This window comes from Lepidochelys olivacea, assembly GCF_965140295.1.
Source record: "Lepidochelys olivacea isolate rLepOli2 genome assembly, chromosome: 5".
Taxonomy (NCBI): Eukaryota; Metazoa; Chordata; order Testudines; family Cheloniidae; genus Lepidochelys; species Lepidochelys olivacea.
The window spans coordinates 25,225,048-25,246,918 of record NC_140415.1 but is presented as its reverse complement, the minus strand read 5'-3'; the positions used below and the strand labels follow the sequence as shown (position 1 = coordinate 25,246,918).

Below are 21,871 nucleotides of genomic sequence, written 5' to 3'. Positions count from 1 at the left end.
CAGTACACCCAGTCTCTCCTGTCTGTCTTTTTGCATTGGGCAGGAAACCTGGCATGTCTACTTGCACACACAGTACTTCTGCTTGCCCTAGATTTCTGAACAGTAAGATTTTCCCACACTGATCATTTATTTTGCCTCTTTTCCCCTTGTACTTGAACTGTTTACAAGTTTAGTTTTCTCAAATTTATTTGTTTAAAATTTATTCACCACATAATTAGTACCAGTAATTCTTCAGCTGGAGATTGTCTGCAAGCAGTTCACTGCAAATCCATGACATTCATAATTTGTGTGGTGGTGGTTAGTTTTGATTGATCACATCCATTGCATATTATTTCTGTTCTCTGAAGGGTAGAGCCAATCTTAGAATCGAATTGCCAGTGTGATTATTCTTCTTTATAAATTCATTTTTGGTGAATACTCCCTAGTACTTAAAATGTATGGTTTCTGTGAATATTCCTGCTAGTAAATTCATTTGTAGAAAGCAAACACAAAAAGGATGTGAAGACACAGCCAAGCAAACTTAATTTTTAATTTGAGCAAGTATTTACAGAATTCTCTTTCTAGTAATTCTCCCGGCTTTAGTACAAGAACTCTCAGCCAGATACACAAGGAGAGGAGAGGGTGTCATCCTTGCACCTTCCATTAGCTTTAAAGGGAGTTATTCAACTAGCGTGCTACACATAGGGCTAAAATTTGTTCTAAGATGAACAGACATGGTTCTCACCGAGGGTGCATACCTTTGAGGATAAAGTGAGGCCCATGGGAGCAGAGTATATAATACCCATTTTGCATAACTTTTCCTCCAAGCAAAATAACTCTCAATAGCTTCCATTGTGCTCATAGTTGTTTTGCTAGGCCCTGTGCAGTATCAGTGCATTGACTTATGCTTCCCATAATGTGGGCCATTTATATTTCATTTATTCGAATTTGAAGTCAAAAGTCTAGGCTTTTTGCCAAGCCCTAGAATTGTCATCAGAAGCCTTTTGACAATTGGATCCTACTGTATGTTGAGTTCATATACTGATGAAAAGTAGGGCAATGGTAATTTTTTTTAAAACCACTCACATCCATTCCTGCTGGAGATGTACTTGATTTATGGCCCTGGACCTTAATAGTGGTCAAAACTCTATTTTAAAATTATTTAAGAAACCCTCCTGTTTCCTTCCCCAAAACCTGCACTGTGTGTAATGGGTTTATAAAACCTGTAAGGTTCATATAATGACTAAATGGTGTGTGTAACATGTTGTCCCCTTCTTTGGGTTACTGTGGTAACATCACACAATTATAGGATGATCAGTGGGTCCATTTATGTCTACAAAATGCTTAGCACATTATGAACATTACCAGAAATAAATAAGAAGTAATTAATTGGAAACAAGCCCCTCCAATAAGAGTGCTTGTTTGAGAAAGGACTATGTAAATATCCCAGGATGTAGGTTAAATATATGGCTCTCCTATACATGCCCCTCACCACACACATGCAGTGGGTGAAAAATTCCAAATTCAAGTCTTCACAGATTGTGGGCTTAAGTCCAGGGCTAACTTTAAATTTTTTACAACAGAAATGATGTAGATAATTGTACATAACAGTAACACATGGTTTTCTAGCAAAGCCACATCTAGAAAGGCCTACATTTAAAGATTGGGCTGACACAGTTTTTCCACTTTGCCAGCCAAATGAATGTGGTTGAAGCGTGCCATACATAACTGCAGCAGCCTGAGGATTAAGAATAAAAACTCTGCTAAACTCTTTGCAGTGTGAGCATCAGAAAATTGGAAGGCCAGGGTACGTCTGAGATAGTAAGCCCCATCTGATTTCATATGTCCAGGAACATAATCTAATTCAGTGAAGTATTGGACTTAAAGCACCCTTATTTATTGGGAAGGTGTTTGCAATTTAGTGGTATTATCTTTCATTAATTTCTTATTTCTACTTGGTAGAAGCCAGAGAACAAGGATATATCCTATTAAAACTTGCATGGACAGCACACCTCTGTGGAACAGCATACGCCTCCGGTGCTCTTCTGCATATCACCCCATTCCCAAAGCACTTACTCCATAGACTGCAGCCATAGGGGGGTGGGGGTGGGAAATATAGGGGAGTGTAAAAACACACAACTGTGCAGTTTTAAATGCCCTTCTAAGCTGTTAAACCTCAGAATTAAACCTCAGAATGAATTGCATGATATTGAATACATTTTAGACATATAATGTTAAACACATTCTGTAATCAAATTGATCAGTCTGAGGTATAATAGAGTGTACCTTGACATATCTTGAGGGGAGGGGGATGGACTTTGAGAGACAGAACACTGCTGAGTAGCTTTGTTACCCTCTGAGTATGTGCAGTTTGCACTCCCCTTTCCTCACTCTGCCCCAGCTGCTTGGTCATGTTTTTTGTCACAAATGGCATGTGCTGCAGTAAGTATAATTGGCATTACTGAAACTTGGTGGGGCAATGCACGTGACTGGAATGTTAACATTCACGGGCTACAACCTGTTTAAAGTGGATATAGTGGGTAGCAAAGATGGAGATGGCACTCACTGTTCCTGATTTAACTGCACCTCTGGTGTCCTCAAGGGTAACCCCCCTTTGGGCTCAGGCCTCTAGCTATCATTTGTCTTGGAGCAGAGTCCTGTAACTCACTCCCTCCAGACCTGGATCTTAGGCTGTAGAATCCTGCAATCACAGATAACTGTGATTATCTCAGCAGGTCTGACTTTAGTTCAACACCTATAGTCCCATTCTCTCTGGGACAACAACAAGGTTAACCAGTGATTAGCCAACTTTCATAAAGCAAAGTACTGTTTATTCAGAACAAAAGCATTACAGAGAAAACATATCTTAAAAAACAGCTTGTATGCAGGTGTAGCTTACCAAGCCATCATCCATCTTCCACATGAATATCCTGATAGGAATAAATGTCTAGATAGGCACCTAACTGCTTTTGTGTAAGTCCCAGTTCTTCTTTGAGTGGTGGTCCCAATGGGTATCTTACACATGGGTATGCATGGTGTCATGCACCCGAGTCTGGAAATTCTTAACAAGCGGTGTCCATTGGCCCACACATACACAGTTGTTCTCATGGTGCTCCAGACTGAGAGCATAAGAGTACAGGTCAATGCCTCTCCAGTTCCTTTTTATTATTGCATGGCCCTAGTCAGAATTGTGTGTTCACAGATCTCTCTAGCTTCTTCTTTATAGCCTGTAAATAGATACTGTGAATGAAAAGGAATACTTGTGGCACCTTAGAGACTAACCAATTTATTTGAGCATAAGCTTTTGTGAGCTACAGCTCACTTCATCGGATGCATACTGTGGAAAGTGTAGAAGATCTTTTTATACACACAAAGCATGAAAAAATACCTCCCCCCACCCCACTCTCCTGCTGGTAATAGCTTATCTAAAGTGATCACTCTCCTTACAATGTGTATGATAATCAAGGTGGGCCATTTCCAGCACAAATCCAGCAGGAGAATGGGTTTGTGTGGGGGGGGGGGTGAGAAAACCTGGATTTGTGCTGGAAATGGCCCAACGTGATTATCATAAACATTGTAAGGAGAGTGATCACTTTGGATGTTCAAATAAATTGGTTAGTCTCTAAGATGCCACAAGTACTCCTTTTCTTTTTGCGAATACAGACTAACACGGCTGTTACTCTGAAACCTATATTAGTATAGTTAGAGTTTTTATAGAATAGTTAGTACAGTTTGTTTTTCCCCTTGCTGGGGAGTACCTGTCCATGGTCTGGGACTATGATCAAGAATTGCATCTCTTACCCTTGCTCCTTCTCCATGAGCAATGACCATAAACGCTGCCTCTACTGTTTGGGTGAGATGAATATCTCTGCAATATGCAGCATCTGTCACTCATTTCCCCTGCAAACATACAAAGCTCATGAGCTTCAGTTGGGGAAGCACCTTATGGAGAAGACTGAGACCTCATTCTGATCTAGGCCAGAGAGACCCCCTTGCCCTCTGTCATAAATATAAAGGGAAGGGTAAACATCTTTAAAATCCCTCCTGGCCAGAGGAAAAACCCTTTCACCTGTAAAGGGTTAAGAAGCTAGGATAACCTTGCTGGCACCTGACCAAAATGAGCAATGAGAAGACAAGATACTTTCAAAAGCTGGAGGGGGGGGGGAGAAACAAAGGCTCTCTCTGTCTGTGTGATGATTTTGCCGGGGGCAGAATAGGAATGGAGTCTTAGAACTTAGTAAGCAATCTAGCTAGATATGCATTAGATTCTGACTCCTTTAAATGGCTGAGAAAATAAGATGTGCTGAATGGAATGTAGATTCCTGTTTTTGTGTCTTTTTGTAATCTTAAGGTTTTGCCTAGAGGGATTCTCTGTGTTTTGAATCTAATTACCCTGTAAGGTATTTACCATCCTGATCTTACAGAGCTGATTCTTTTACTTTTTGTTTAATTAAAATTCTTCTTTTAAGATCCTGATTGCTTTTTCATTGTTCTTAAAATCCAAGCGTTTGGGTCTGTGTTCACCTGTGCAAATTGGTGAGGATTTTTATCAAGCCCTCCCCAGGAAAGGGGGTGTAGGGCTTGGGGGGACATTTTGGGGGGAAGATGTCTCCAAATGGGCTCTTTCCCTGTTCTTTGTTTAATATGCTTTGTGGTGGCACCATAGGGTTCAAGGACAAGGCAAAGTTTGTACCTTGAGGAAGTTTTTAACCTAAGCTGGTAAGAATAAGCTTAGGGGGTTTTTCATGCAGGTCCCCACATCTGTACCCTAGAGTTCAGAGTGGGGAAGGAACCTTGACAGCCCCGTAGACTGTCCAACTGACAAGCAGCACCTTACCGAGTACAAGGTTGGGAGTAAAGCCTAGCACTGCTAAGCCCAAAGACTCATCCACAGAGTTAGGGGCACTCTCAGGGTTACAAGGACAGATCCCCATCAGGTCTGTTCCTACAAGAAGAGATCCCTCCACATACAGGGCAGGTGGGCCTTTTGGTGTAGGTCCCAAGAGCTCAGGACTGCACAAGACCCCTCCATACAGAAGGATAAAGCGCAAAAGAATGAGGATCTGTCAGTTCCATTGCAGGCTCCAACTCCTAAATATCAAAATTGGCATCCACTGGCTCCATCCAAGAATGTTGGACCGTATTCTTTGGTAGTAGCAGCCAATCCATTGAAGGACCAGCTGCTCACAATGTCTTGGGATACATCAGAACCGTCAGTCCCAACCACCAGAATGCCCTGACCACCAGGACCTATTTGACACTTACATCTCTCTGAATTATATCTTTATCCCTTACTCTCAGTCCCCTCTCCTCTCTGGCCCAGTCCTTCTGAGGGACATTGCTGAGGATGAAACTACTTCAGTAACACAGGAAACTTCTCTGCCTCGACCCCACGAGTGGAGCGAGAGCATGTTTCCAACTTGGACGAGTCTGATGCTCTGGCTGGTCCTTTATCTCCTCACAGAGAGATGAGTTCTGACAGGGACTGGGAGATCCAAACCAGATATGACTTTCCAGGGACTGCCAGTACCCAGTGCCATGGGGTCCACCTCAACCAGTCAACCCCGATAATAGGCCTACTGGGGTCTGTGGGACGCATATGGCAGATATCCTGGGTCCGTCCACAAATCCTACGAGACTTCTCCCACTTCCATCTGCTGGTTCCATCTGAGTATGAGGAGGAGGAAACTGATACAGATCCACAGGTGCCGACAGTACTGACTGGGATCTGTCTCATCCTTGTCTCCAGGCAAAGCAATTACTCCATCCAGCACCCAACTCACTGGTGGTGCAGGCAGCTACAGACACAGCAAGGTCACAACATCCTAAGACCATCTCAGCTGACAAGAACTCAGAGACTGGACCTTTTGGGAAGAAAGGTATTCTCCTCTTTGAGCCTGCAGTTCCATATTGCTAATTATCAGGCCTTATTAGTAATATATGTTTTCATTACACAAGATTACCTGTAAATATGGTTTTGTAGGTTTGGATATTTTTTTAAAAATGGGATAGAAAATGTAAGTCTGAAATCGTTTATAGCACTGGTATAGCAGTACTGGAGAAAGACAACTATTCTCTGCAGTAAAAGAAATGGGGATTAGATTATAGCAGTAGAGAAAAAGCTACTGAAGAAAATTAATTTGAATTTATAGTAGTTTTCTTTTCCACAGATCATTTTGCACATCTGGCTGGAACCAGATTTAATTGCTTGGACTCTGTTACTTGCAGCTATATTTTGTTTACCAAGTTAACTGGCTAAACCTTCAGTATGCTCACAAAGTACCCATTACATTTTCCCACCCTTCCTAGTGGTGGACAAAATCATGAGATTGCATTCTGCACAGAAGTTGAAGGCAAAGACCTTTTAAAGCAAAAAAATAATTAATTAATTATAAGTCATGCTTGGTGATCTGAGGAGGGAAACAGTCAGCGAGGTTACAGGCATTTGCAACGAAAGGCAAAATTTAACCAATGAGCTGGGTTGGAAAACAATTGAACAAAAACCAGAATGTATATTATGTACATTTTTGCTTTGTCTTCCATTTGAATTTTTTGTTCAAGTTGGGGTTCAGCTCTTGGGCTCTCCTTGATTATTTTTAAAGCAATATTTTAATGCTAAATTCTCCTTGGCTACAAAATGGAGTCCCACTGACTTTAAAGGGAGTTATAGTTCTGTGATCTTGATGTTGTAAATATGTATATATGTTGTAGGTGGAGCTGGTAGCACCATCTGTTATGAAGGTTGCCCAACATTTCCCATTACGAAGACCTTGTTTCAGTTGCTCCTGATTTTGCCAAACTTTAACTGTTCAAGCTGAAATTTTCCATGCAAGGTGTCTGCATCAGGCTAAATTTTTTAAGAAATTTCAGCTATAACAGTTTGGCCATTTTCATGAATGAAGCTAGGGGAAAAAACACATTGTTTTGTTAAAAAATGTTAAACAATTCTTGAAACCTTTTCTTTGAAGCATGGATTTGAAATTTGACTGGGGCATGGCCTTTGTGTGAGGGATGTGCCTTTTTCCATCCATGTGAAGCTCTGCATAAATTTGGCCAAGTTATAAGCATTTGAAAAACTGCAGTTTGCACATGCTTAGTAGAGACTCTTTAGTTTTAGCAGCTCAAAGTCTCAAAGATTCTGTCCACACCGGGCATGATCTAGTTTGGTGCAGCAGGAAGCTGAGCAGGACTTTCCCTGCCGTTACAGCTCAGGGTTGCTCAGTGGTCCCCAAACTCTTTACCTCACGCCTCCCCTCACTTCTGTCCATGCCCTGTCCCCCAGGGCATGGACAGGAGTAAGAGGGCTGAGGCTGGGGTCACAGCTGGGGGTGGGAGGGGAGCCTTGGCCTGGGGTTGAGGCCAGCGGCCAGGGCCCCAGGCACAGGGCAGAGAGGTAAGCTGGGTGGCACTCCCTCCCTGCCCCCTATGGGGGCCAGCCTGGGCCCCAGCTGTGCCCTCTGAATGTTCCTCTATGCCCCCCTAGAGAGGCGCACCCCACAGTTTGGGGACCTCTGCTGTAGGCTGTGCTGGGCCCAGGCACCTGAACTGAGAACAAAAAGCTTATTTCTCCTGTACTCTCAATGACCACCTGCTGGGCCCTGGCAGTGTGGAGGTGGAGCCTGCCTGATTCCAGTACAGACGGGACAACAGCCAAACCTATGGGAGGGGTGGGTTGATTCAGTGGAAACAAGGAGTCTGCGAGGGGAGGGGAGGGAAAGAAAATGGAAACTGGGAGTTCAATCTGGCAGGGGAAGTGCGGGAGAGGTAAACTTAGACTGGGAGTTGGAGTGTGGGTACTGGGTTTGGCTGGGCAAGGAGATGAACTGAGATGTGAAGTCTGAGGATGGGGGGATTAGAGCCAGTGCGCTCTGTGAAGTCTTACCAGTGGTTAGGGAAGGGTTAACAGAATAATCCAATAGTCTCATAATACAGTTTTCATAAAGGATATGAAGATTTACCTACCTTTAGTATTTGTTAGTGTATCAATGGGTAGGTGATGCTTTCTGGTGTTATACAGACAATATTGAGACTTTTGAGAGTTACGGCTCCAGTGATTCTTCTTGCACTTGTATCTCTTACATTAAGCTGACTAACTCCCACGAAAAATTCCAGTCCACACGCCAAAGGCTATTCTCAGGTATGCCTGTCAATGGAGTTGACAGGGCTAATAGAGCAGATTTGGTGTATTTTGAAATAAACAATGTTTTTTGTTTTTTTACAATTCTAGCTTAAAGGTAACTGCATTTTAGTTATTTATCACTGTGTACCACAGCTATTTTAGTGCCTGCTACTTATGAGAAAGGAGTAACAGATGTTTTTAATGTTTGCTTATCTCTAACCCAAATTACATTTACAGTCTTGTCTGGAACGCTGAGGAAACAAGATAATGTGTATTTTAGTCTTACAGTCTCTTCACTTAGCCCAAACATAACTCACTCCAGAGACGCTCGATAAATTGCAGTAATGAGCCTCAAAAAGGACACACAGAGAGAGAAGGAACACATATGGCAAGTGCCGCAGAGTGTAGCGGATGGCAAGGGGAGAAGCCTGGCCCTCCTTGTGCCGTGGTGTTGGTGCTGCTGCTGGTTGTAATAGTTGCTGTTTGTATTACATTTGCATCTGAAGGACACTGTGAGGATCTGGCCCCTTTGTTACAGGGGCTGCACAGACATATAGTACAACAGCTGAGAGATGTACTAAGTATTTGCAATCTGGATTAAGACAATATGCAATGGGTGTTTTTAGCATACAATGGAAGAGTTGAGGGAGGGAAAATGGGAACAGCAATGGGACCACAGGCTTACAGAGACCAATTAAGCACCTCAGCTTCCCTATCAGTACAATGGGGATAATAATACTTTCCCACTTATCCCCTAAGGCCGTTGTGAGAATAAATTAGTTATATGTTCAAAGCATTGTTTGAGCATTAAAGTGCTGTAAAAATGAGAAATACCAATAATACCCTTACTTTTACATTTAGTCATCCATTTGCCTGTGCTAAATCTCAAATATTAAAATCTGTTGTGTGAGAGGATTACGAAGGGATCTTTTATTGATCATACTCTCCCTTTCCCACAAAAAAAAAATTGTTATGGGTTTTGTCTACTTGATTGTTTTTGAGATATCTTGTTTGTTTGTTGTATTTGGTCCTGGGGGAATGCAGGGGGGCTGCATCTGGGAGTCTGGCACTTTTTTTTTAGTTTAAAAAAATTAACCATATAGACCACAGGCTGTATATCTGTGGTCCATATGCTAGAAATAGTAGTCTTGTCATCAAAGGCCTCATTAACTGTTTTTTCGCCCTATGCCAGCACACAAAACCGTTATTGCTCACATCAATAACCACATATAGTCCCCACGAGCTGCTATTGAACTATAGGCCTGTATTGTTTCCTTTATATTTGTAAATAAACATCAGGACCAAGACTCTTTGATGCAATAGCTTGCACCAGTGAAACAAAGCTTCCCTAAAGCTATTTTAACTCACCAGTGGAGTATTCCCCTTACTCAAAGGAATGCCCAGGAGGCCTACCTTATCCTATCCAGGTTCGTGTACTGTCTTCATCACTATAGAATCTGAGTGCCTTCCAGTAGTGAATTAAGTGATGTGACCAACATCTGTCATATGTGATTTGTTCTTTCTCTCATCCTCTCCCCAGGGGAGAAGTATATGTTTAGTGTAGTGTTTTGATGTGGTTGTGGCTCCTTTGTCTCTAAATTGGACTGTGGGGCTGGCCCAGGAACCCAAGGGTCTACAAGGTTTAATGGTGATTTAAAGCCCCATTTACACCCCTCATCCATTTTCCTGAGCTGTGCTGAGCATGGTCCTAAGACGCTGGAACAAAAGCTACATGAAAGTAAGGAAATAAATGAAATATAAGAGCAGTATGAACAAAAAGAATAATTTGTGTTGCATTAATAAACTTCTCCTGGTATCTGAATAAGTCTTTTGTTCATAAAATAAGAAAAACAAACCAAATAGTTGTTAATGTATTTATTTTATTACTTATTAATTACTTTGGAGTAGGAGCTGGACTGTGATTTTAGGGGGGGTAGAATGTATTTCAACGTTAAACAAGTAAAATAGCATCACAAATCATTTGATTAAAAACTATAAAAAAAATTCCATTGCAATGGAATTGGACCCAAAAAGCAAGGTTATGATGAGACTCCAAATACTGAATTTTAACAGCAAGAACTAAATTTAATTTCCATCAAGCGCATGTGTCTTGGGGGGAAAAGTATTGGGAATACAGTCATTTCAGTTGCCACTTCTGAGACATAATAATTGTGGGGTGAATCTTGTAAAAATGAGCAAGCCCCAAGAAAATCCATTAAAACACAAGGAAGTTGAGGCAGGAATCTTTAGGCTCACTATGCTAGTAGGGTAAGTCAGTGGTATATTTGTTAACTCCTGTCTCTGCTCCACCAACAATACCAGTCTGGTTCCCATTTTTGCAAAAATTTCCAGAAAGCACCTTCACACTTGTTCCCATGCTGCAGCTCCTGCATGAGAGGAGCTCTCCATAAATAACTGAAAAGGCACCTCATTATTCTTTGTTAAATCCCTCCTTAAAACATTCCTCTGCTGTGATTTCAATAAAAAAGCTCAACAGCTGGTATACTAGGACTACTGCTTATCACACTGATCATTATCTCATTGTTTCCTTGTGTTCTTATTTGTCTGTTGTATCCACCTGTTGTCTTTCTTCTGTCTAGATTTTAGCTATTAAGGAATTTGGGATGGGGAACTGTCTGTTTAATAAATGCTTGTAAGAGTTGTAAGCCAAGAAATATGAGATCAAACCAACACACTATCATTATTTCAATATGACTCCTCTATTCTTAGCAATCCAGTGATATATTTGTTTAATGCATGACCAAGGAGTGTCGACATTAAACTAATAGGTGCTGATAGTAAGCTACTGCTTAAGAACACAGGGAGTACTAAGTTATATTTTGTACTAAGGCACTATACATATTAACAAGAAAACATTCTATGAATACATTTAGAAGCAAGAGGAAGGCCAAGGACAGGGTAGGTCCGTGGGTGGGATGGAACAACAACAGAAATTGTGGAAATGACAGAAATGCTAAATGACTTTTTTTGTTTCAGTTTTCACCAAAAAGTTTAGTAGCAATTGGACATGTAACTTAATGAATGCCAGCGAACATGAGGTAGGATCAGAGGCTAAACTAGGGAAAGAACAGGTTAACAATTACTTGGACAAGTTAGATGTCTTCAAGTCACCAGGGCCTGATTAAATACATTCTAGAATACTCAAGGAGCTGACTGAGGAGATATCTGAGCCATTAGCAATTATCTTTGAAAAGTCATGGAAGACAGGAGACATTCCAGAAGACTGGAAAAGGGCAAATATAGTGCCAAACCATAAAAAGGGGAATAAGGACAAGTTGGGGAATTACAGACCAGTCAGCTTCACTTCAGTACCTGGAAAGATAACAGAGAAAATAATGAAGCAATCAGTTTGCAGACACCTAGAAGATAAGAAAAAGAGTACTTGTGGCACCTTAGAGACTAACCAATTTATTTGAGCATAAACTTTCGTGAGCTACAGCTCACTTCATCGGATGCACACTGTGGAAACTGCAGAAGACATTATATACACAGAGACCATGAAACAATACCTCGTCCCACCCCACTCTCCTGCTGGTAATAGCTTATCTAAAGTGACAGGTTTCAGAGTAGCAGCCGTGTTAGTCTGTATTCGCAAAAAGAAAAGGAGGACTTGTGGCACCTTAGAGACTATGCTCTAATAAATTGGTTAGTCTCTAAGGTGCCACAAGTCCTCCTTTTCTTTTTATCTAAAGTGATCACTCTCCTTACAAAGTGTATGATAATCAAGGTGGGCCATTTCCAGCATAAATCCAAGTTTAACCAGAACGTCTGGAGGGTGGGGGGTAGGAAAAAACAAGGGGAAATAGGCTACCTTGCATAATGACTTAGCCACTCCAGTCTCTATTTAAGTCTAAATTAATAGTATCCAATTTGCAAATGAATTCCAATTCAGCAGTTTCTCACTGGAGTCTGGATTTGAAGTTTTTTTGTTGTAAGATAGCGACCTTCATGTCTGTGATTGCGTGACCAGAGAGATTGAAGTGTTCTCCGACTGGTTTATGAATGTTATAATTCTTGACATCTGATTTGTGTCCATTTATTCTTTACGTAGAGACTGTCCAGTTTGACCAATATACATGGCAGAGGGGCATTGCTGGCAGATGATGGCATATATCACATTGGTGGATGTGCAGTTGAACGAGCCTCTGATAGTGTGGCTGATGTTATTAGGCCCTGTGATGGTGTCCCCTGAATAGATATGTGGACACAGTTGGCAACGGGCTTTGTTGCAAGGATAGGTTCCTGGGTTAGTGGTTCTGTTGTGTGGTATGTGGTTGTTGGTGAGTATTTGCTTCAGGTTGGGGGGCTGTCTGTAGGCAAGGTCTGCCCTGTCTCCCAAGATTTGTGAGAGTGTTGGGTCATCCTTCAGGATAGGTTGTAGATCCTTAATAATGCGTTGGAGGGGTTTTAGTTGGGGGCTGAAGGTGATGGCTAGTGGCATTCTGTTATTTTCTTTGTTAGGTCTGTCCTGTAGTAGGTGACTTCTGGGAACTCTTCTGGCTCTATCAATCTGTTTCTTCACTTCCGCAGGTGGGTATTGTAGTTGTAAGAATGCTTGATAGAGATCTTGTAGGTGTTTGTCTCTGTCTGAGGGGTTGGAGCAAATGCGGTTGTATCGCAGAGCTTGGCTGTAGACGATGGATCGTGTGGTGTGGTCAGGGTGAAGGCTGGAGGCATGTAGGTAGGAATAGCGATCAGTAGGTTTCCGATATAGAGTGGTGTTTATGTGACCATTGTTTATTAGCACTGTAGCGCCCAGGAAGTGGATCTCTTGTGTGGACTGGACCAGGCTGAGGTTGATGGTGGGATGGAAATTGTTGAAATCATGGTGGAATTCCTCAAGGGCTTCTTTTCCATGGGTCCAGATGATGAAGATGTCATCAATATAGCGCAAGTATGCAAGGTAGCCTATTTCCCCTTGTTTTTTCCTACCCCCCCCCCCCACCCACAGACGTTCTGGTTAAACTTGGATTTATGCTGGAAATGGCCCACCTTGATTATCATACACATTGTAAGGAGAGTGGTCAGTTTGGATGAGCTATTGCCAGCAGGAGAGTGAGTTTGTGTGTGGGGGGGGGTGAGAAAACCTGGATTTGTGCTGGAAATGGCCCACCTTGATTATCATGCACATTGTAGGGAGAGTGGTCACTTTGGATGAGCTATTACCAGCAGGAGAGTGAGTTTGTGTGTGTGTGTTTTGGAGGGTGAGGGGGTGAGAAAACCTGGATTTATGCTGGAAATGGCCGACCTTGATTTTCATACACATTGTAAGGAGAGTGGTCACTTTGGATAAGCTATTACCAGCAGGAGAATGAGTTTGTGTGTGCGGGGGCGGAGGGTGAAAAAACCTGGATTTATGCTGGAAATGGCCCACCTTGATTATCATACACAGTGTAAGGAGAGTGATCACTTTAGATAAGCTATTACCAGCAGGAGAGTGGGGTGGGAGGAGGTATTGTTTCATGGTCTCTGTGTATATAATGTCTTCTGCAGTTTCCACAGTATGCATCCGATGAAGTGAACTGTAGCTCACGAAAGCTTATGCTCAAATAAATTGGTTAGTCTCTAAGGTGCCACAAGTACTCCTTTTCTTTTTGCAAATACAGACTAACACAGCTGTTACTCTGAAACCTAGAAGATAAGGTGATAAGTAACGATCAGCATGGGTTTGTCAACAAAATGATTAAAGGTCTAGAAAACATGACCTATGAGGGAAGATTGAAAAAACTGGGTTTGTTTAGTCTAGAAAAGAGAAGACTGAGAGGGGACATGATAACAGTTTTCAAGTACATAAAAGGTTATTACAAGGAGGAGTGAGAAGATGTGTTCTCCTTAACCTCTGAGGATAGGCCAAGTAGCAATGGGCTTAAATTGCACCAAGGCCATTTAGGTTGGACATTAGGAAAAACTTCCTAACTGTCAGGTTGGTTAAGCACTGCAATGAATTGCCTAGGGAGGTTGTGGAATCTCTGTCATTGGAGATTTTTAAGAGCAGGTTAGACAAATACCTGTCAGGAATGGTCTAGATAATACTTAGTCCTGATTTGAGTCCAGGGGACTGGACTAGAATACTTCTCGAGGTTCCTTCCAGTCCTGTGATTCTACAAGTCTAATGTGGCTTCTCTCTGACTCCTCCCAGATCCCCATAGAGCATACCTCTATTTCTGGTGTTTATGAATTTCTATCGAGATCTGCTATGGCATAATACCAAGTAGAAAATTATAGCTAGCAGCTGGGCTTTTGAGAATGGATTTGTGCAAAAGTACTATCCTTCTGGTCATTCTGTGTGCATAAGCTGTGGGAGCATATTGTCCTATCCCAGTAAAGAAGGCAATCTCCAGAAACCTCTCCCTAGCCAGTGTCTGATATCAGGACTGGCATCAAGGCACTCCTAATTCTGGTCCTCACAACTACTGCCTGATGACTTTGGGCTAGTCACTTAACCACTCTGCTTTCATTTTCCAGCCTATGAAATACGAATTATAATTAGGCATTGTCCTGACCTACCTCCCAGAAATGAACACCCATTCTTTGTCCCCTGAATTTGAAGGTAGGAACTTTCAGCCTGTGCCTACCTTGTAATATAATGGATTGAACGAAAACCCTAGATCTAAAAGCTACCAAACTTTAGGGAAATTTGGCTCTGGATCTGAACTTTGTGAGGGCCCTTCTCTATGGAATACTATGTACTTTCCAAGAGTGCTTTGGGTAAAGCTGGGCAAATGAAGAATTTTTCCATTTGCTGGCAATTTCAAAAAGATTGAAAAATTGTTTCACGTGGACCAAAAAAAGAATTTTTTCAAAAATTTTGTTGATTCAAAAATTTATATTCAAAAGATTTTTAAGAAAACATTTCATTTTGGTTTTGAGCACTTTTAAACATTGCTGAGCTTTTAAACATAAAATTAAAGAATTTCAAAACAAAATTTTTGAACTGAAAAATGGTTTTCTTTATAAAATGTTAAAACAAAACATTCTGGGTTTTGTGGGGGGATTTTTAAGAGTTTTTCCCAGAACAAACTATTTGGCAAAATCTACATGAAATCATGAAGTGATTTGATGACTCCAAAACTACAGTTTTCACCAAAAATATTTGGGTAAAAAAATTTCACCCAGCTCTAGCTGTGACGATTCCTCTGTTAGCTTGAAAAGCTCTTTGAAAGCAAATAGCGCTATATAAGATTTAAATGTTGTTGTTATTGAAGCTTAATTGCATATTTTATATCAGAAAGGCCCTGTTTAATACTTGGGTGACAGAAAATGCTAAAAATAAGAAGAAGAAAGGTAAAACGTATCAGGAATTAGGGCCTACAGCAGAGCCGGTCTCTGAGCAACCTAACAAGCTCAGGTGGCCTGTAGTAGGCGGTGTGATTGATTGGAAGAGTCAGAATACCAGTTCATAAGCCCAGCAGTTCAATGGCTACTCAAAGTATTTACCCACAGCTGGGGTGGCTCCTGCTCCAGCCATTCTCCTGCCTGGTCCCAGCCTTGCTCTTGCCTTGGTCCAGGTAACCCTAACTTTGACCCTTGGCTGCTGTTCCTGACTTGTGACTTTGGCTCTGAGCCTGGGCTCTAGCATCTGGCTTCTGACTCTGGTTCTGACCCTGGGTCTTGATTCCCAGCTACTGACTCTGGCTTTGACCTCTAGGTACAACTGCCCATGTCCCAGTCACGGACAAAAGGACACTGATTAGGATTTTCAAAGTACCCTAAGGGAGTAAGTACCCAATGCCTGTTGACTCAGTTCCACTATTTGATCACTTTCACCACTGTCCCCACTTCACCTGTCAGTTTCAGCTGTTGTTTGTCTGGATCTTGCACACTGCAAAAGAAGAGACAAAAACATTTTCAAAATAGGAAAATGTGTCTCTAAGACCACAAAAATTGATGGGGTGCTCAAGGGCAAGTGTAGCTGAAACTTTTTTCTTTTCTCCTTAATTTACTAGATTCAGAGTTGATAGTGTTCCTTTAAATGTAAATGTTACTTATTGACTTGTTGGAAGGTGGATAGATTTATCTAGAAGAGTAAGTGCTTTTATACCAGAGATCACTGACTGTACCATACAACTGAAAGGAAATATTCTGAAATTTTTAAAATTAAATGACTACTTCAATTACACAATATTCTTTCAGTTATATGCTTTTCAGCCCTGTGCATTAGGTAGCAATATTTCTTTCCCTCCCCCCATTAAATATAATAGCCAAGAACCCATTAAATATAATAGCCAAGAAAGCAAATGGAATCCAATAGCTTCCTCCCTTTCTGGCATATTTTATTTGTGTGTTAGAGAGGTCTTGCCTGCTTCACTGAACATTTTAAATTAATGTATGCAGTGTTGTTGTGGCTGTATTGGTCCAAGGATATTAGAGAGAAAAGGTAGTTGAAGTTGGTCCAATAAAAGATATTTCCTCACCCACTTTGTCTCTTTAAATTAGCATAGGCAGATGCTGGACTTTTTATAGTTTAAGAGGATTGTGTGTGAGCAGCAAGAAGTAAGCTTCAGTGCTTTGTTAAATAAAGTTATAGTAATCAATTTATTTTGCTATGTTAGCACTGGCTCCAGAGTCTCTTGTAAATGTACTTCACAATGGTAGCATGCATAATTCTGAGTGCTTCATCCCCAGGCTCTGTACATTATTAACAGGGCAATATCTTTGGTCAGTAGTCAGTTTATATTTTAAATAAGCAATGTTTACATGTAGCTAGGGCATAAAGATAAAGCGTTTTATAGTCAAACACACAGCTGGATGAAAACTCAAATTCAGGAATAGTTCTTTCAATAACTGTGTAAACATATGTAACAGAAAAACAGCAACCATATGAGCATTAGACCAGAGGTCCCCAAACTGTGGGGTGCTCCCCCTTAGGGGGCGTGGATGACCATTTGGAGGGTGTTGCTGGGGCCTGGGCCAGCCCCCGCAGGGGGCAGGGAAGGAGTGCCACCCAGCTCCGCCCCTGGCCCTGGCCCCAGCTGCCACCCAGGAATACAACATGTGTGTCAGATACTAGTACATAGCCAATATTCATAACTTTAGATGCCAAGATGATACATGGATTTAACCAGGATAATCATATTTGATAGACTGTAACTTTTCCATTGACACTTACATGATACACTTTGTACAAGCTTTGTTACAATTGTAAAACAGTACTCATACCAATGACCTAAATGGTCATATTCAATCATACAGCATCACAGTCCCTTAGAATATGTGCTAACTACTTATGCTAAACTGTTTGACCTTGTATTTAGCTGTGAAAGGCTGAGTTGATTCATTCATGCAGATTTATTTCAATTCTTAATTAATATGCATCTGATATACGAACGCAATAAATTCTGACTTTATATAATGCATGGAAAAAAATTGTATTATAGTAAATATTTATTCCAAAACAATGAGGCTAGTTGGTTGCTTCCTATACATTTGCATGGAAGAAGAAGTGCTGCCTAGCGTTCCCCACTTAGGAGTGGGGAGACGTGGGTTCTATTCCCAACTCTGCTTCTGTCCCATTGTGAGAGCCTGGTTAAGTTACTTGACAATCCTGTGCCTTTGTGTAAAATTGGGATAACAGTACCTACCTTATGAGATCTTCAAATAAGAAGTACTATATAAGTACAACATATTATTTCATGTACAGGACTGTATGGATAGTCTCTGCATTTAGCTGAACTCCAGATATCAGTAAAGAACAGGTAAAATTTAGAGGAGGTTTGTTTAAAACTGCATTGAGATTTTGGCCCACCTCAGTCTCCTGCCAGTTCATCTATCAAGACTAAGCCAAAAAAACAAATACCTGTTGCTCTTTTTTGTTTGTTTGTTTCTTCTTTCTGTTATATGTTCACAGATAGAAAGAGATGGATATTTTTATCTGCAAATAAACTCAATGATTAAGGGCCACAGTGCAACTCTATTGCATTGTCCCATTAGAATCTCCCTGAACCAATTTCAGGGCTGCATCAAAGTGCAAAGCTCAGATATATTTAAAAACAACATTTTTTAACAACAATGTTAAGTTCTTTGTGAGTAAGGAAAACTTTTAGGTCAAAATGAAAGTACGCTTGGTTTTCTGTTTTTCGTTAGCATTAAAGTCAGATTCAAGACTCACTGAATTTGTCAGACCACTCTGTTTATTAGCAAAGTGCTTTGCCAATGCACCCGGATATATGTGAGCCCCCTGCAAAAGCTCAAGCTAACTTATTTATACAGATAAGCCAAAGCCAATTTAACATAGGAGACAAAAGGAAGCAGAAACTGACAAATATACATACATATCTTATTTGCATACTAACGTTTACCAGTCTCCTAGCTCAGTAGGAGCTCTAAGTTAATTAGTTTGAGGACCCATTGTCTCACACTCTTCAATGTTTCGCTTCCTGACAACTATATTTCAACAAACCTTTCAAGCAGCATTTCTTTAATGAATTATAATTTCAATATAATTCATTCTACTTTCACATAAGCCACTTATTTTCTGTAATCTCAAATACTATACTGTTTGCAGGGCGAAATTGGCATTTTGCTCCCACATAAGCAAATCCATAATCATCAACATGAATCACTGGATGTACGCTGGGAGAATTTTCCTATACGAAGCTGAGAGTTGCACGGTGAAAATTGGGCGTGGTGGGAAAGAGAGCAGAATCTCAAACTCCCAGTGTTTTCTGCTTAGTAATGGCTTTATTCTGCTAACTCTGTGCCTGAAGAACCTCAGCTGAGTCCCATTTTGGGGGAGTAGCTTCAGATTCATTCCCTTAGCAAGTAGCCTGGCATTCTGTGCCCCCAGATTGAGCCACAGCTAGAGACTGAGAACTCTGAATAAACAATGGGCCAAATCAATCCCTGGTGTAACTTCATTCACTTCAAAAGTATTAAAACTGAATAAATATGGCATAAATATAGGAGGAAGTATAGGATATATAGTATATATAAGTATAGGAGGAAGGTCAGTCAGCAGTTCTCCAGCACCCCCGATGTTTAGCTACATATTAGTGCTACTCAGGAAAAAAAAATTCCCTAGCAATAGGGATTGTGCAGCACTTGTCTCAAAGCCTGAGCCATGCAGGTGAAAGTGGTGGTGTTGGAAAGAGGAGGTGTGTGTAGTAGCACCAGGTATATACGGGAAAGAGGCAATGCTGAACAAAAGTATAGATCAAAGCCCAGGGGAAAACCTATTGACAAAATGTCTGGCTCCCTTTCATCATCAACAATGGAAAGTTGCACTGAGCTCATCTATCTCTAACCTGACCAGCTTTATATAAGTAATGTTTCCACTAGCATGAAATGTTCTTGAACAATTTCATCTATGTTTTAGACACGGGTAGGTTTTGTTTTAGCAAAATTCCTTTTTGTGCCACCTTTTTTGTGTGTATGTAATCACAGTTTTGTTGGGGGACACATGCATAGCCTGCTGTGGAAAAGATTAAAATGGTATGCCATTTCTCCACAGTCCTCATAGCCAAGTGAATCAGCTGACATCCATTTTAAATTTATTAGTGTTTGAAATAAATTCTCAGAAGCAAAGAAGGCATCTTGAAATTAGCTACAAAATCCAAATTTGTGATATGGGCTCATGTAAGCAAAACAAGCCAAAATAATGCATACTTTTTTTTTTTTTGAAGTCCATGATACTTGAAATCCACATCATGATAGCAAGATACAAATCTTTCACTACCAAGACAACCAAGGGAACATAGCAGCAAGTGAAGTACCTCATTACTGGCCACGCTCCTGAGAGTATAGCAACCAGCAGGATTGTTTGTGTTCTGTGCTAAGATCACTGTAGTACTACTTGCCCACTGAGACAAGCTGCCTTATTTACAACACAATACATATCTACTGGCAGATACATCAACACCATGTAAAAATACAGCAGAGCAAAGTGCCTACCAAAAAACAATATTGGGGTAATGGTCTCACAAATCATATCTGTTTTTAAGTGTTTTGTAATTACTGTAGATCTGTTTCAGCATCACTAATGACAGTTGTGTGGAAATTAATAGAATTTGCTGTTGATCTGAATTGTGCAAACTACAATTTGAACTGGAAAAGGAGTCCAAATCGGCCTTGCTTCAAGTTCAAAGTGCCATGCCATAACCAATAGTAGTTTGATAGAGTTTTGCTTTTAAGAACTATCAATATAAAAATGCAAACTTTATCTGCAGACTTTATCAAGCTGCTGTGTTTGTGGTATATTTTGAGTTCGAGTCAATCTGTAATGGGAATCACAATGGTTAATTAAAAATACAAGGGGGTGTTGTGAAGCTAAAGCCCTTTGTGATCTTTAGATGAAAGGTGCTACACGCATATATATTATTAGTGTTATTTGTATTATCCCAAAATGAAATGAATGTCTTTCCAAAATTCAGTAAAGCTGGGGGCTCTACTCAGGCAGTCCTCTCCAGTCACCTTTGCCTGTTGGCATGTTTAAATTTCACTGGAAAATGTACCACAAATTCATTGATGTCCCGGGAATGTATCCGTTTTCATTGCCTGATCAATGCATACATGCAGAAGATGAGCAATACATGGAATGTGCAGCAGATGTGGATACATTTCTTTCAAGTCCTTTATTAAACATTGCATGTATATCAAGGAGAGTCTGTTAATTGGCTCATAGTTTCCCCACATTTGGCTGTACTCTCACAACACATCTTGAACCTAAATTAAAGTGACCCCAATGTTGCATGGAACAACAGATGATTTCAATAGCATAGTATTTATTTATGTGTTTTTCTCACTGTAGAACACTGCAAGAACTTTCATTGCTGGTGGTCTGGAAAGCTCTGGGGTTTCCATCAGTTACTAAAGAGAATTTTTCACTACTCTAAAGATCCTTAATTGCAGCTTGGTGAGCAAAAACTTCAGGCAGGTATTTTGCTTCCAACTGACAGTGTTCTGGGCCAGCGTGTGCTGCCGCTGCAGACTTACGAAGCAGAGCTAATAAAAAGTTCCAACTATAGAAACCATTCACTGGACTCTCCTCAAAGCATGTACCATATTGTATAGAAAATCCACAGCTGCTTCTTTCTTTTGTATCGTTCTTTCCAAACAGGCTCCTATTGAAGCTTTGGTTACCTATGCTTGACTCTTAATTTCAAATGAGACATCCTGTTCAAATGTTAAGCAACATGATTTGCCTTTCTGGAGTCTTATGTTTTTATAAACTTTGTGGTGCAAACTATCCTCCTCTCCCTTTCCAGACTTTTTCTCTGTTTTGAATTTGAGGTCAGGGTACTCACTCCAATATTCCTCTAAGGCTTCTTTTACAACCCATTACCATCATAAACTGACCTCTCATACCTGTTGGACAAACACCTGTCAGGGATGATTTTGTTTTACTTGGTACTGCCACAGTTCAGGGGGCTGAACTCAATGACTTCTAGGTCCCTTCCTGCCCTACACTTCTATGATTTTATATCTTAGTCTTCAAAAGACAAAACCTTCTGTAGAGGCTCAGGGCCTGACATATTTTACTTCAGCCTACTTTCTAGCTCCTCCTGCTACTTGTCCTCTGGTCAACTAAAGCTCTAATCCAAAACCCATCAAAATCAATGGGAATCATTTAATTGATTTAATGAACTTTGGATCCGTGACTAGTACCACTGACATTTATGTGATGTTGCACTCCATATGCTTTATGGAAATATACTTATGAATATGACATATGCTTTATGCTAAATACGCTTTGTATGGTGTCATTAGAAAGTTTGTAATTTCCTAAATTTGTTCATCCTAATTCTTTGCATGTAT

At 40.7% G+C, this 21,871-nt stretch overlaps 1 protein-coding gene across 9 annotated transcripts in view; it reads left to right on the top strand.

Moving 5' to 3' along the window:
* The window catches only part of PRLR (prolactin receptor), a 318,467-nt gene that overhangs the window by 219,671 nt on the left and 76,925 nt on the right, over nt 1–21,871 (top strand). The window contains exon 2 of one of the 9 annotated variants that reach the window (XM_084628830.1): nt 5,729–5,858. The exons of the other annotated variants lie outside the window; for them this stretch is intronic. The gene's annotated coding sequence lies outside the window, so the exon portion shown is untranslated. The remainder of the gene's footprint in view (nt 1–5,728; nt 5,859–21,871) is intronic. 9 annotated transcript variants of the gene reach the window in all.